The following is a 13,135-nucleotide window of genomic DNA, read 5'->3' as shown; positions in this document are numbered from 1 at the left end:
CAAACAATAAATATTTGCCTTGATGATTGCTTTTGTTGGAGAGATGCAAACTGCCATGGTTTCAAATTTTTTTGTATTCCTGTTTTTTTCTAAAGAAACTTTGACTTGAATATAAACACTGGCAAGGAAAATGTATCATTTTTATACACATTTTGGGAGACTAGTTTGGTGATATGCTTCTGGAACAAAAGCTAGAGTATAATCAGTCTACTAATAGGAGCAGAAAGTCATTTCTTAAAATGGCTCTACAGCCACCTTGTTAATGTTGAGGATGATTTGAGCTGACTGATTATATTGCTGCTTTCTTCTTACAAGAGGTCTCAGTGCATGAAGTGGTTGCATATGTAATTTAGGTTTCCATGATTTCCAGCAACCTAATGATACACAGGAAGTTGAAATAAAATTCCCACTTTTTCCCAGATAAAATAGGCACATTTTCACTCTTTGAACATCTGTCTTTTAAAGACAGAAGGATATTGTGGTTGATGGAAAGATGATAGTTTAATGCCTCTTTGGTGACTTGCTTTTCTAATAAATTATTTCAAAGCTGTCCTGCTAGTGCTCTGGGGACCCAGCAACATTATTGTATATAGTTTCAGGATAGAAAGAGGGTAGAAGAGGCAGCTTAGCCTAGAGGCAGCTTAAGCTATAGTATTTCAGACAATACTATACTATACTAAACTATACTCTACTCTACTATACCATACTATACTTTAAACTTACACTTCCAGACAAGTATTTTAGTGGTTTATATTTGAATCACAGCTCTGTAATTCAACAATGCTTTATAAAATCCCCCTTCCTCTCTCATTTTTAAATTTACCATAGTATCCCTGAATGTTTCATTCTCTCCCTTTATTTCCTGTCTTACCAAGCCCCAAACCATGTGTCCATTGTGTTTGGAAGCATCCTCATTCCTCCAACCAGATATCACTATACCTGTTCTCCAAATTCAGGATGATAATATCCTGGGGACCAGGTTTTCAAGAGAGCAGAGAAGAAGGAAGAGAAAGAGAATGAGCAAATTCTTTATAACTGGAGGTGATGTAAGAAGGCTAGGATCAGTCAAATGTTAAATTTCTTTTGTCTCCATCAGAATATTTTTACCTAAGATCAGGTCTATTAATATGAAGGGCTCCACAATGGTCAGGTAAAAGTAGCATGCCTGTAACCTACAGTGTGTTCATGAGTGATTCAGAGATATGAAAATAGACATTTGGGAAGGTATAATTTTGACTTTAACACATGAGAACTGAGATATTACAACAGTAATTAATTCTTTAGTCATTCTGAATATAACATTTTAAGTTTGGCTTTGGTTTGGACTCTATAATGAAAACATCATTGGGATGATGGACGTTTCCCTTTCTTCCTTTTGGAGAATGTCCACCCCCCTTTCTATCATTATCTCCAAGCTCCTAAAAAACAGGACATGTGGAGTTTTTGATCAAGCAGGCTTCCTTCCTAACTTGGTAAGCTGAAACGGGATGGCGTTTTAGTTTTTCTTCTAACTAGTCTTGAGCTAGTTATAGTGGATTAACTTCCTCTTTCTTAGTCTTTAAGGCTTGCCTGATCCATCTTGGTTCTCACTCTACATTTACAGATACATAGTGATCTCCTACTATGTTCCAACTACTGTGTTAGGTACAGGTTATATCCATGATGTGTCCCTGCCACAATTTTGCTTTCAGACTCAGAACTAGTGTTCAGCAGAATGAACCCTTAACTCATGTCTACCCTGCTAAAATATGCTTATCTAAATCTTTATCATCAAAATTCTCCTGAGAGTAGGGAAAATGGTAATCAAAGGGCTAATCCTCTTCCTTCCGTCCCCCCATCCTATAATATCTTCATTTGAGCAAAAGGTTTCTGTCATGTTCTTTGCTCCCAGGGTGGGTATCCAGTTTCACCTCTGTATTTGTTTTTCTTTTGGAAGTGGGTATTGCTTTCTTGATTGCATACCCAAGACTCCTGCCCAGTTTGTTCCTAATTTGGGGCAAAGAGCATGACTGTATATTTAAGTGGGGTGGTGAAGGACAAAATTGTAACTGACTTGAAGATTTACTTGCACAATGAGATCAATCTGTTTCTCGTAGTCAGTCTTAGTTTGGGTCCCCCCAGGAGCAGATCTTGAGACAATAGAAGGACTTGAGTGCAAGTAGTTAGCTTGGCAGGTGCAGGAAACATGAGTAGGGGAGTGGGGAAGAGACACAAGGAAGGTGGGGTAGCCAGTGTGCAAAGAACTATCAATGCAGCCACTGCTATTGGTAACTAGATCTTAACACCTCTGGGAAGTTCTGAAAAAATGGTGTAAAACACACACCTTGCCTGTGGGGTGAGCAAGCTGGGCATTTACCAAGCAACTCCATTCAGCCCTTGGTTTAGACTGCTCCCTGGGGTAGAGGTGTTAGTTCCCCCCACCGCAGGTCTGCTGGGTGCAAGGTGTGGCAGCCTTCCAAGTCTTCAAAGGCTTGTGGGCGAAGAGATGCAGATTCTGGCAGTTGGTATTTGTACAGGAGCAAACTGAAGTAACAAGACCAGAGGGATATGGGCAGGGAACCAGCAACATCTGCTCTAGACTGATAGTCCACAATTTTTATTTTCATGATTTCCAGGTATTTGGCACGTGTAAAACGCTTAGCACGTATTTCTCAGCCCATTTAAAGTACTCAAAAGTTTACTTTCTTTTTTTAAAAATAAATTTATTTTATTTATTTATTTTTGGCTGCACTGGGTCTTCACCACTGCTTGCGGGCTTTCTCTAGTTGCAGCAAGCAGGGGCCACTTTCTTCTTATTCTTTTGGGTAAATAAAATTTCTTCATCATGAAATAACTTGACATGATTAATCTTCATACCTGAACACTTAATTTATCAATGATAGGATTAGTTCAAAACTAGTCTTATCAAGTAATACTTCAGGGTGTTGTATATTTGATCAAAACTATTTTAGTAAGTTCTATAGCCCTGCTATTTGTGACTGGAATTTCTTCATACATTTTTAATGCTTAGAATAGACACATGTTAACCTGCCTGTAGAATTTTAAAATGCTAGAGCTAAAAATAAACATACAGATTATATAATCAGGGCTCTTGCCACCTGGTAGCTATTCGGCAGATGAGGAAACTAAGGGTCAGTGAGAACCACTTGCCTAAAGCTGTGGAAATAGTCTTTTCTTTCTATAACCCTGCATAAAACTGGATAGTACTCTAGATCCAGGGTAAAATGTTTTGTTTTCCTGGGACTGAGGATTAGATTATAAACTTCTAGAACTAATGTGGAAGTCTCTGCATTTAGAGTTGTTGGCTATGTCTCGGAATTTAAACCACTTGTTCCTGGGGTTTCTTTTCTCCTTGAGGTGGAGATACAACAGTGATAGGGTTTCCTTATCTTGGTGGATCATACATATGGCTCAGATGGTGTACTTATTATTTTTTTAAACATAGGCTTGACTTTCATCATCTACATACTCCTTGCACCCAGTCTGTTGGCTTCATTTTATGTTTAACACTGTGCTTTGATGCTTGACTTCTTATTAATTTTACTTCCAGAAAATTCCCTGGACTGGCTTCTAATAAAAAGCCTTTATATATTATAAAGGCTTTTTATTAAAACTGAGAAGAGTAAAGTGTATAAGCAAGTGGGAATACTTTAAATTCTCTCCATCTTGATTCCTACTAGATATTTAAGATTTATAATAAAGCAAAATAAATTGAATGCCCAGACATTTAAATATGGACTTTCTTTTGCTTTTACTCATTGTTGCATGCTTCTCAGTATTGAGGCTACAGAAACTGTGAAATTTTTCTTGGGAATTCTTAAAGGGCTATCAGAATTATTAAATAAAAACAAATTCCCTTAGATGATAATGAATTTTTAACTAACGGTTAGGACAGAAATCTCTTTTTTGTAAAGATGACTCTAAATTAAAAGGTATTGTCAAATAGAGTAATCCAAAAATTAACAGATGATCAAAAAGAATCTCAACTACATGGAAACTAAGAAATTCACTCCCAGATTATTCTCGAATCCAAGAGAAGACAGTGAATATTGCAAATTCTTTAGAAAGCAATTTAATGAGACACATCACATACAAACCTACAGGCTATAGTACAAGTTGTAATCAGAGTCCTAATGCTTACCTTAGGAGAGAAAGCAAAAAATAAAAGAATTAAGAAGTTAGAAAAAAGAAAAATAAAGCAAGAAGAGGGACTTCCCTGGTGGTGCAGTGGTTGAGAATCCGCCTGCCAATGCAGGGGACATGGGTTCAATCCCTGCTCCAGGAAGATCCCACATGCTGCGGAGCAACTAAGCCCGTGTGCCACAACTACTGAGCCCGCGCACCACAGCTACTGAAGCCCATGCACCCTAGAGCCCACTTGCCACAATTACTGAGCCCACGTGCTGCAACTACTGAGGCCCGTGTGCCTAGAGCCCGTGCTCCACAACAGGAGAAGCCACTGCAATGAGAAGCCTGCACACTGCAGCAAAGAATATCTCCCGCTCACTGCAATGAGAGAAAGCCTGCATGCAGCAACGAAGACCCAACACAGCTAAAAATAAATAAAATTTAAAAAAAAAACTTAAAAGAAAAAGCAAGAAGAGACAAATAGAAATAAAAGATGTTATTTATGAAAAAGAAGGCAAAAATTTTAAAAATTCTAGAGAAGATAAATAAATACTAATCTGGTTCTTTGAAAATAACAGTAACATCATTACCCCTTAAAGTCTATTAAGGAAAATAATAGAGAGTAAAAATATTGAAAATGACCAGAGTAACACATATTTATTTGTTGAATCATGAATTTATAGAATGGGAACTATGTGCAGGGCATTGTACTGATAAACACCTTATTACATTTAATCTTCACAAAGAGCCTTTTGTGATGGGCACTACTTTTATCCTCATTTTACCTGTGAAGAATCTGAGGCTTAGCAAGATTAGAGAAAGTAATGTGTGCAAGATTACACAGCTGGAAATCAAGCCCAGGATATCAAATCCAGCACCTTCATTCCTAACCATTGGTTGGAGATGGCAGCTCTTATTTATTTATTTTTAGTTACAGTTCTAATGGAAAACCCCAGTGTGGGTTCTATAAATCACCCTTCTAAGAATTCTAGTGTGAAGTTTAAAGTACTTTTTAGTTAAAATTTCCAGGAAAAGTCCTACTGAATAGCATCAAACTTTAAAAAGTTTGTTGTTGCAAAGGCATAGAAGTATCTTTTGGATAATCACCTACTACAAACGTGGGAAATTTAGTATCAGTTTTGAGTAGTGAATCTGAACTCTTTCAGCCCCAAGGTTGTGTCCTTCCTCTGGTTAACAGGACGAACTTTGTAGGAGGGACTACATTCTCTCACCTGTAGAGTCTGACCATGGCGATTTCAGTAACATGAATTCTTCAAAACTGGATTTCTTCCTCCCTCTACTGAAAAGTCTTTTTAGGACTAAGAAAAAACTAAGATTTAATGAGAACAGAAGTCCCATGGCCATGGTTGAGACTTTAAAGTAGAAAGACTATTTACTAAAACTACATTATTTTTCTCTTCACACTTAAAATGCTCATTGCTTTAAACATGCATAGTTTCTGAATCTGTTCAACTGTCTGCTTATTTTCTTGTTAATGCAAACCATGAATATGTTATCTGAATCTAATTTAACAATTTGAACTTCCGTTAACACCACAAATAAAATTGATACACTCTCTCAGCACAACATATAAATCCTTTCAGGGTAAGGTATGGTGCTTTAAGTTATGCAGGTACAAATTTCTAATATTTAAATAAAAATATTCTCCTCAGTTCCAGCATTTCAGGCACTCTTTGATAAAAGAAAGGGTGTTATGTTATGGAAATAAAGTCAAATAATTTTGGAAGGAACATAGGGTCTGTTCCTTGGTTGGGTGCCAGTGATAATCTGGCCTCAGTGAAGGGAAATGTCCAAATATTTCCCTTGGAGGGTAGTAAAACATTTAGAGCAAAATAGTAAAATGCATTAATCAGTTATTAATAGGGTAGCAAATAGCATGGGTGTTAAATCAAGCATCTGATTAAGTAATAAATATTGAGTTAGCAAAAAATATTTAAGGAATCCTTTTAGAGAGAGATCTTCACTGTAATGTAAGCTACTTATGTCAAATCCTTGTCTTGATTTTCCTTATGCACTTGAAGTGCTTCGCAAGCACTGGCACATAGTAGGTTCTCGAATACTTGGTTGAAGGAAAAAAAGCTTATTTACTTATACTAGTGAAATATGTTAATGCAGAGCAAACATTTTAAATAAAAGGCAGAAAGGATTTTCTCTATTTGGGATCTGTTGAGAACCAAAGCATGTAATCAAATTAGTTGGGTTTTTCTCAGGACGCTGAATGGCTCTGCAGAAAGGCATAGATTTAATCGTGGGTTAGAAATTCTTTGCAACAGTAATGAAGCCAATAAACTTGGAAGATTAAAAGAGATTCACGTCTAAGGAATTACAGTGGACTTTGTTAACTTAATTAAATTGTATGTCTAATCTTTTTTAAGTCTAGTGGCAAAAGGCTTCTTTTTATGAGACTGAGCTGGAAAATTCTCATTTAGACCACCATAACATATTAGATTATGAAATTATTTCTTTCAGGCTTGTGAGAATTTTAAATCTAGGTTCCTTTCAGTGGAATATAGGTTTTTAAAGGGCAAGTAAACATTCTTCTTAATTTTCCAGCAATGTGCAAAAATCAAATCACTGGGGCATTAGTCATTAGAGATTCATTTCAGTTATAACCCTAAAGTTGTCACATGGAAGAAGAATGGGTGGATAGGAGAACTAAAATCGTAGAATTTTAAATGTCACATTGCAGGTGATTATTAATTCAGTATATTTTTAGCTGAGTTCTCCATAATCAGAGCTCATCAGACTATTGACTATATTCAAGAGCTAAGTAATTAAAAGGAGGAAGTCAACATCACAAGTTAAATTTACCTAATCTCCATGTTTATTCTGGCCCATGTTGTTAACTTTTGTGACTTCCTGGGATGTAACTTTTGGATCCAACAATCATGTACTTATGACTTGCTAGAGCTTTGCAAACACATGTATTTTCTAACAAACTTCAGATATAGCTAAAACCAATCTCCAATGATAGCACTGGAGTATTTTGTCCTTGAAGGGAAAATCTTAGCCAAAAAAATGTAATAACTCAACATTTAACTTAATTTGACTTTAAAAATGGTATTTCAATCAATGATTAAGGCTTTAAAGAAGAAACCATTGTTTCTCCACACTTAACATTTAAAATGCAATGGAAAGAAGGATTGGAATAAACTACCAGTCGACAAAATTTTTAAATTCAGTAAACTGTGCATAGACTTGTGTTATAGCTGTTGACATCTATATAGTTTACTTACAGTGACCGTAACCTTTTCAGAGGATCCAATGGATGGGTCTTAACTTTAACTATAAAGGCAGTTTGGAGAAAATAATCCAGAGAAATTGTGCTTTTGAGCCCCTTCATGCAAAATCCAAGAATCCTTGCTCTGAGCCGCCTACCTATTTAATAGTTTGCTTAGTAAAGGATTATGCCAGAGCCATCCCTAGCTAGGTCTTAAGGCCAGTTAAGGGTTGGTGAAAGGAAGATCTAACCAATTGATGTCCACATAGCTTAGAGTCTATTTGATCTAGGTCAGGTGAAAATCTAGGCTCAAAGACCATTTTTTCTTTAACTTATTATTTAAATGTCTTTTTTTTTTTTTTAATTAGGAAAGTAATATATGCTCACTGTTTCCAGTGAAAAAAGAAGCAAAGATACATGAAGAGAGAGCTTCTTTCTCTTTCCCTACTCCTTTCCTACCTTAAAAAATGTTATTGGCACAACTTTATGCTTTCACATACAGAAGTATGAGTACATATCAAAAAAGTGTATGCTTTATAGATGTTTGTTTTTAGAAAAATGCATCACATTAAATATATTACTCTGGTGGCGCAGTGGTTGAGGGTCTGCCTGCCAGTGCGGGGGACGCGGGTTCGAGCCCTGGTCTGGGAGGATCCCGCATGCCGCGGAGCGACTGGGCCCGTGAGCCACAATTACTGAGCCTGCGCGTCTGGAGCCTGTGCTCCGCAACAAGGGAGGTGGCGATAGTGAGGGGCCCGCACACCGCGATGAAGAGTGGCCCCCGCTTGCCGCAGCTGGAGAGGGCCCTCGCACAGAAGCGAAGACCCGGCGCAGCAATCAATCAATCAATGAATCAATCAATAAACCCAAAGTTTAAAAAAAAAAAGTATATATATATATATATATTACTCTGAAATTTAATTTTCTCATTTAACAATATGAATAGACTTCTCAAGACAAGTGATGTAGATCTAACCATGTATCAGAAACACATGGATAACTTAAGACACAGATTACTGGGCCCCATCCTCACAGATTCTAATTCAGTAGGCCTGGCATGGGGCCAGAGAACATGCTTTTCTATCAAGTTCCTGGGTGATGCTGAGGCTGCTGGTCCAAGGGCCACACTTGGAGAGTCATTGGCCGAGTCATTTTGACAGCTGTGGACTGTTGCATGGAGTAGATGTACTGTGATTTATCCAACCATTTCCCTTTTGGTGTCCCTTTATTTTTTCTTTTATTCTGCTACTATAAAATAGAGTTGCAATAGACATCTTTGTTCATAGAACACGGGGTTTTTATTTCTAATGGATAGATTTCCAAATCGAGATTAATAGGTCAATCCAAGAGGTCATTGCAATTCACAAATTATTTCCTATCAGAGGTTATGTATCCCTGTTTTTTCATCAGTGCTTTATTCTCACTATATTATTATTTCTGTATGAGATTAATGAAAAAATGACATCTTGTTGCTTTCACTTGCATTCCTTTAAACCCTAGAGAAGTTAAGAGAATTTTTGTGTATTTATTGGCCATTAGAATTTCTTCTTCTGTCTTTGCCTTTTCATCCATTTTTCCTTCAGTTACTTCCTTTTTTCTTAATTATTTCTGGAGATCTTTTAATACAAGGAATATTAACCCTTTATCTGACATAGGCATTGAAAATATTTTCCTCAGTTTCTCATTTCTCTTTAATTCTGCTTATGGTATATTTGCCATGAAAGGTGTTTAATTTTTACATAATGAAATATTACATAAGGCTTTTAGGTCTCCTATCTTGCCTAGGATAATCTTGTATAATGCAAGGTTATACAAATACTCTTCTTAAATTTCTTGTAATGTTTTAACCATTATGTATTTTGCATTTAAAAACTTATTTCATCTGGAATTAATTTTAAAATATCATGTGAAAATGGGGTACAAGTGGCAGTCCGTTCCCCACTTCAGGGACAGGGCATTTTTCTCCTCTGTGTAATTTCTTCCAGGCCTCTGGGTCAGTAGGACCACATGCAGCAAGTGGACAGGTGCAGTCGTTCTGGAGGAGAAGCCCAGGCTTCTGCTTGCTGATTTCCTTCAAGAAAGAAAGAAACCTGAGTCATCATTGGAGACCCCAAACACAGGTAAGCCCTTTCCCTTGGGTCTGATCCCTTGGCTTAGATCACGAAAGAGAATAGTTTACAGCTGATTCTTGGTCCCTAAAGACATCTTTGAAGTGTTATATGTCCTGCTCACCAGCCTCCCATCCCAATATGGTATTATTTAGAAAAGGTATTTAGAGTGAATCAGGAATCTGTGTTCAAGCTGCTCTCTTCTCAGAACACAAACATTACACAGTTAATACATGTTTATACCCATTGGGGGAAAATTAGTAAATAGAGATTAGCAAAAAGAAGGCAGGAAAAATCACCCATATTTCAACCCTCCTGATATTCCTAGTCTTTTGGTATATATCTTTTCAGATTATATAAATAAATAAATAACAGACAAACACATAAATTTTAAAATAGTACTTTCCATGCTTTTTTTTAATCTCCCCTATTTTTTGACATTTAGGTTGCTGCCAATTCTTTGTTGTCATATATACAATGAGAGAAACATCACTTTAGTCACATTTTTGTGATGATTTATTATTGTTCCTTTAGTATAAATTTCTAGAATGGTGTATATTCATATTTAAGATGTATATTCATATTTAAAGTGTTTCCAATTTGCTCTTCAGGAAAATTCTAAAGTTTACACTCCCACCAGCCATGCACGAGAATGCCCATCAGTCCATATAACTCTGCAGAAAAAAGTTTGTATGACCAAATGCAAACCCAGTTTCTCTTTAAAAACCATTTGTTCCTTCTATGGTAGATAGATAGTTTATTTTTATTGTTTGGTTGCTCAGGATTGATTTTTCCTTTTATGTGTAAAAAAGCATCACAATTTCCCACTCTTGTATGTTTCACATTTGGGTGAACTACTTTCCCCTGCTCCAGGTCTGGGCTTGTATGAACACATCAATATACATATTCTCATCCTCTAAGACTGAGTAAGTAGTCCAAACCAGGTTTGTATCAATTTTGGGATTTTACTACAATGAGAGAAAAGAAGTTCTCTCTCTTAATCTCTCTCTCTCTCTTTTATTTTCCAGGATTTTGAAAACAACAGAGAAAATTATAGCAGAAAAATGGAGGGAGAAGGGGGAAATGGTGAAGAGAGGAAGAGGGGGACAGGAGGAGGAAGACAGAGTTAGCTGTGCCTGAAGCAAGAGCTTCTGCTGGACTTTATATCAACATGAGCCAATCACTTCCATTGGTGAGTCTACCTTTCCTCTTACTCCTTTTTAAAGGCACTGATCCAGCGATTTCTTTTCTATTGTATAGTCATTATTCAATCATCTAGAATGGATTCTTAATCTTTAAAGGTAAAATAATTATTTTTCAGTCATCACAAATAATTTGGAACCAAATAAACACGTTTTTCATTTTCTTAGCATTTTCTATTACAAAATGTTTACTATTACAAAGAGGTTCACACAAGGTAGGTTGTTTGTCTCCTTGATAAAGTAGAGAACAGAGATAAGAGAAGACTTTTTTCTCATTCCTTCCTCACCTTTGAGCTTTGGCTATTGTATTAGCAATCTAATGGTGACAAGTGACTTTGGTTCCCTGGTCACCTCATTAATCACATTAATGATGTCAGACACCAAAAGGAAGGTAGAGAAATCACTTGCCTTATCATCTAATGTCTTTCCATTAGGGACCCAGTCAAGGAGTTTTAAAGACATTGACATTGACAACAAATAGACAGTTGGTATTAAATCGGCTGAAAGCAATAATAAAGCATCCAGATTCCAAACAAGCTAGCAGTAACCTAGTGGGACTAGGTTAATCATTTCACTTATCAATGTTTAAATTATTTTCCAGGAAATCTCTTTAGGAGGTTGGAGGATAATATTGTTTTCGAAAAGATAATCATAAACTCTGGTATTTATTTTCACAACTCATTCCTAGGCTTGATGGAGCTCCCAAATTTATTACTGGACCTAGTATGAAAAAAGGGTCATGTCTTTTGTAAGAATGGCCAAGGGTTACATCTCAGAATAAGAATAACAGGTTAATGTTGAAGAGAAGTTGAAAACCATGCTGAAACCTAGACCACCTTCCCAGAGAGATTCCAGCAGGAATTTAAACTTTGGGTCAGTGTAGCATTTGGCTGATAAGGTATAGACTTGGTTTAATTTGATTAGAAATAGATGAGTACAAAAATGCTAAAACATACCTCAGTATAGCATTAAATTAAGTGCTGGGAGCCAGTTGTCAAAAAAGATATACAACCCCCACTGAAAAATGTAAAAATATACTACATATGCCTTTGGTTTTATTCATGCCACATGAGTAGCAATAATGCACTAAAGACAGTGGAGGTACTTTAACATCTTTTTCATTATAGTGATCAGCATTTGATTAAGTTGTCTTTTGCACCCTGTTCTAAGAAAATGTTCATGATATGTTCCAAGTACGAGGCACATACCAATACTGAAGAAACAACATCTTTCTTTAATTTTTCTTCCTTGGAAAACCACTATACTCTGCATTCAGTAATTCCTTAACAAATATTCTAGACATTCTTATAGAAAATAGGAATCTAACAATAAACATGATATACAAGTTTCCTATCCCCAATCCAATCTATATTGTTATAGTGACAGAAAGACAATAAGCAAGTAATCTAGATAATTTCAGATAGGAGTAAGAACCATGAAAAACATAAAGCTTTACCTGGGGTATAAAGTTACCTTAGATTGGTCAGTTAAGAACATTTCAAAAGCTAACATTTGAGCTGAAGCCCAAGTAAGAAAGAGTTACCTCTGTGATGACTGGGTGAAGGAAGAAAATTTCTTGTAGAGGAAAGTGAGCAAAGTCAGAAGAGACTTAAGTTTTGAGGCTATGGTCATAGGATAAGAGACTCGAGAGATAGGCAAGTCCAGTTCATGTAGAATCTTCCAAAAGAGGATAAGGAGGTTATACTTGATTCTTAGCATAATTTATCTACTTCATGATAGTCCTCTCCTTTCTTTAAAATAGAGATAACAAAACAAAGGGCCTATATTGTTCCTAGAAGGGTTGCGTCAGTTTGTATTTTCAACTGAGAGAATTAGGAACACCCACATATTTGGTACATCACTGGTCCTAGCTACCGTGGGTGCATCTTGTTACAACCTATATCACATCACAGAGTAATATGCCATTATAGTATCAATGACACAACTTAATCATCAGTCAACAGCCATCAGTTGTTTACATTGATTGGCAATATATATCTCTTTCAGATTTTTAACCATTTATCCAAAGTTGCTTAAGACCTGCAAATAAAGGCTAACTCATGGAACTTTGGGAAAACTTTCTGCTCCATTAAAATTTTGAGAAAGAAATTTTTGGATTGTGGAAATTTCTAGAAAATTCCTCAGAATTATTTTCATTTCCATACTTCACCTCAGGGTTCTATCCTAACTTTCTCAGATGGATTGAGAAATAAGAGAGGGAATCCTGAGACCTTTTCTCAGAAGTCTGCAGAAAGCCACTTCAAGCCCTCTTTCTTTCTGAATGCCGTGTTTTCCAACATCTAGTCCCAGCATACAGCTTGTGCACAGATAGTATCAGTAAATGACAAGTTCCAATATCTTGGACACCCCTTTAAAAGGATAGGTTGCCCCTGGCAAAACCAACCAATCAACATACTTTGTAATGCTTCCTTAGCTGCTTAGTATGGGGAAGTCAA

General features: G+C 36.4%; 1 long non-coding RNA gene across 1 annotated transcript in view; it reads left to right on the top strand.

The window, feature by feature from the left end:
* LOC309622727 overlaps positions 1–13,135 on the top strand; it is a 428,773-nt gene that overhangs the window by 321,456 nt on the left and 94,182 nt on the right. Inside the window, exon 6 of the long non-coding RNA XR_014241076.1 lies at positions 9,355–10,669. This is a non-coding gene — a long non-coding RNA (uncharacterized lncRNA). The remainder of the gene's footprint in view (positions 1–9,354; positions 10,670–13,135) is intronic.

Source organism: Balaenoptera borealis (genome assembly GCF_965194805.1).
Source record: "Balaenoptera borealis genome assembly, chromosome: 2".
Classification (NCBI taxonomy): Eukaryota; Metazoa; Chordata; class Mammalia; order Artiodactyla; family Balaenopteridae; genus Balaenoptera; species Balaenoptera borealis.
This window is presented reverse-complemented; position numbering and strand designations above follow the sequence as displayed.